The sequence below is a fragment of the Pelophylax lessonae genome, assembly GCF_965119305.1.
Source record: "Pelophylax lessonae genome assembly, chromosome: 1".
NCBI classification, from domain to species: domain Eukaryota; kingdom Metazoa; phylum Chordata; class Amphibia; order Anura; family Ranidae; genus Pelophylax; species Pelophylax lessonae.
In genome coordinates, this window is record NC_138768.1 from 643,347,880 (window position 1) to 643,351,399 (window position 3,520).

General features: G+C 43.6%; 1 pseudogene across 1 annotated transcript; it reads right to left on the minus strand.

Annotated features, from left to right (window-relative positions):
• Nucleotides 1–387: 387 nt before the first annotated feature.
• On the minus strand, nucleotides 388–1,180 carry LOC309548947 (piggyBac transposable element-derived protein 4-like; annotated as a pseudogene). The gene has a single exon. The product of its transcript is annotated as a piggyBac transposable element-derived protein 4-like (transcript).
• Between the last annotated feature and the right edge of the window lie 2,340 nt (nucleotides 1,181–3,520).

The window sequence follows — 3,520 nt, forward strand, 5'->3', positions numbered from 1 at the left end:
ACTTGTGGCTTCATGATTTCTTTCCCCCCTTTCATGCGTACCATAACAGTGGAGGTATTATGCACTGTACTCATTAGGCACACATCTTTCTTGTCCCGCCAGTGCCACCATTTTGCCTTTCTGCCAGGCAACCATTTCTCCTGTCTTGAGCTTCTTTTTGCCAAACATTGGCGGCATGTCTCGCCAGTTAGCCCTTATGGTTCCATAGGCATCAGTTCAGGAGATGTATAGATGTTGTCAGTTTTTACACAATAGCCCTGATTTAGCAATGGCTCAATTAGTGAAAGAACAGAAGATGTTGCCATTCCATAATTGCTGTATTTTTGATCAAATTTTTTTTCCTTTTCCAGTGTATAATGCTAAATTCCAAATGTAGCCAGTTGACGATTAGCATAGCATGTAGGATTTTATGCCAAATTGGGCCCTCTTTGATGCAATGTATTGCACCCAGCTGAGCCTTCCCTTGTAGGCCATTAGACTTTCATCTATGCTGATGTCCCTTTCTGGCACATAGCTCCATTGGAAATTCTGAAGAATCATTTGATATAATTCCCAAATTTTCTTCAGTTTTGGTGCAGGAGGAGTAGTTTCATCAAATTCGGAAAAAATGGAAATATTTCATTATGAGGGAGAATCTGTACTCTGACATGACCATGCCAAAGAATGGAGTGGCAAGTAATGTATTGGTTGTCCAATAACACTTCTGCAGTGGTTTCCTCACCACTCCCTGAAGAATTATTAGGCCCAGAAATTTCCAAATGTCATCTTTGGTCACTGGTTCCCACTTTCTGCATTTTGAAAACTTCTGATGCATAGCCAATTGTTGCTCTTTGTACCGGTTTGTCTCGGTAACAATTTTTTCATTAACCTCATCGGTCAGAAATAATTGTAGGTATGCCAAGGGGTTGTCATGGTCAACGTCAACTTTCATACCAGGTGCTCCAGTAAATGGGAATCTTGGAGGTGCTGCCTGATCCGTACCACAGTTAATAGAGCACCAAGTTCTCACATCGCTGAGCTCAGTTGCAGAATTGTCGCTGTCATCATTTTCAGTACCTGATGGCGAATTTTCCCACGAATCACTATCGCTCAGTTCTTCAAAAAATTCTGATTCATTGTCACTGTTTTCCAGTTCATCTAAAAGTGCTTTTGAGCTAAAAGAACACTTTTTGGACGCCATGAATGTTCACAATTTTCCAGGCACAAAGAACTGCAAAAGTACAGGCAGGGCACTGGAAAAGTCACTAAGTGAAAATCTGGGGTAAAATGGATTGATACAAAGTTGTAATCCTAACAGATTGCACTGTATCATGTCATTTGTTTTTATTTATTTTTTGAATCTCCCGCTGGTTCCACCTTCCTGCGTCGAGGCGCTCGCAGGGAAGGGAACCGAAAGACAGATCACACAGCGAGGACAGCGGGAGGATGGCTGGAGGACGGCGGGGGAGGATGGTGGGGGATCGTAGCGGAAGGTAAGTGCGATTGTGGGGTAATCCTGAGTGTGGCTCAGGGCTACAGCCTTTGGTACTGTATATTAACCACGAGCCACACTCGGGAATACCGCCAGGGAGGTTAAGCAATTCCATTGCTCATTTCCCCACCACAAATCACCTGGTTCCTGACACCACTTTGAAGGACATGCTGCTTTCCCTGGAGAGCTATATCCATGCTGACATCCTCACACTGAGGCATTGATTTAAAGCTAACATGCATGTGTTAGACGATCGTGTCTCACATCTAGAAACCAAGATGGGGGAATTTACCTCTAACTACAATGATTTGGTAGATGTGCACAGTGAGTGAGAGGAGGACCTGGAATGGATCAAGGCAAAATTAGCCAATTTGGAAGACCTTTCCCATAGGAACAATAATAAAATACAAGGCATGGCAGAATCTGTTAAACCAGGGGCATTAAAAGAGTTCTTTATGAAACTCATGTCACATCTCCTTCCAGAGACACCCCCACCTAAGCTACCCATTGACCACACACACAGGCTCCCTAAGCCTCCCGGCTTGCTAGATAATGTTCCGATTGCCCGAATCCCCTTTTACCATACCAAAGAAAAATTTCTATGGACCACTAGAAACCCCACCGCAATAAGCTGGCCTATCCTTTTTTGCTGATCTCTCACAGTACACAATGAGCAAGCGTAAGAACTTAGCCACCATCACTAACCGTTAAACAACCACAACATCATGTGCAGGTGAGGATGTCTGGTGAAATTGGTTGTCACTAAAGATGGTAAAGAGCATAATATCAGTTTCTTTGAAGAGGGATTATCGCTGCTGCGTCAATGGAACATCTTTGAACCATTGCCTCAATGATGCAACCCTACCTCTCACCGCAAACACGCTGATGTGAATTGGAATGCGTCCGACCAGACGAGATGATTACCTGAAGTGGCCTTCCTGGCTAACATACCTTTATTTTAGCCCTGATTGTTGCCCTAAGCATGGGCCTTTGTGGATCACCCTCAAATTCGTATTTGCGGCCTATCCGCACATTCTAGTATTTTTTTTTTTTTTTGTTGTGTAAAGTTGTGGACTCTAAGGCCCTCTGAAGTGCCCTATAGGAGTGGAGGGAAATGCAAAAAAGCAGGTGGGTCCCAAACAGGGCTGGAGAATCCCAAAAAGTGGAAAAGTTTCCAGATCTCAGAAGTAATGGGCAATCAGTGTGGTTCACAATGAATATTGCTTAATCAGAGGGTGTGTAGTAGACTCAGATGCATTTCAAAGATATGTAACTTTTTTTTTAAGGAGATACACCTTTTACGTAGTCATCCATTTTTTTCGTCCATTTTTCTTTCACTGATTCTCTGTTCAAGTTACATATCTTTGAAATGCATCCTGAGCGTTGACAGCAAGGTCTGGGCACAATTCACAGAACCTCCACCCAGACCTAGTGGGATCTCATTCACTATGACATCCTACTGGGCAACAACACGTTTCTCAAAACGCCTCCTATGTTCAAGTGGGAAATTGATTTGGGCAACACTTACACCATTACCCAATGGCAAACAGCGCTATGAACTATACACAGACACTCGCATTGCGCTACCCACTGGGAAATGGCACTGAAAATCACAAACAGGTGGTATTACACGCCCTATAGATTGGCAGGATTCTCAGCAAAATACTCCGCAAAATACTCCTCCCATTGCTGGCGCGAAGGAAGGAACTTTGATACACATCTTGTGGGATTGTCCCTCATTAACGGGCTTATGGAATAATATTTTCAGCTACATAGCATCATACACTGGATGCATTATTATCCCTAATCCAGTGCTAGCCATACTACACCTGGGCATTGAGAATTGTCCCCAATGTTTCCACCCGTGGATCTCTCATGTTTTCCTGGCAGCCCGCCTGATAATCTTGAGAAAATGGAAAACCACTACACCCCCGACTATGACTGAAGTCATATCACTGTTAAAAACGAATTACCTATTCGCACAATGGAACTTTTGGACAACTGATTAGCCTTTCCCTACTACTGCCATGACATGTTTGAACCCCCTGG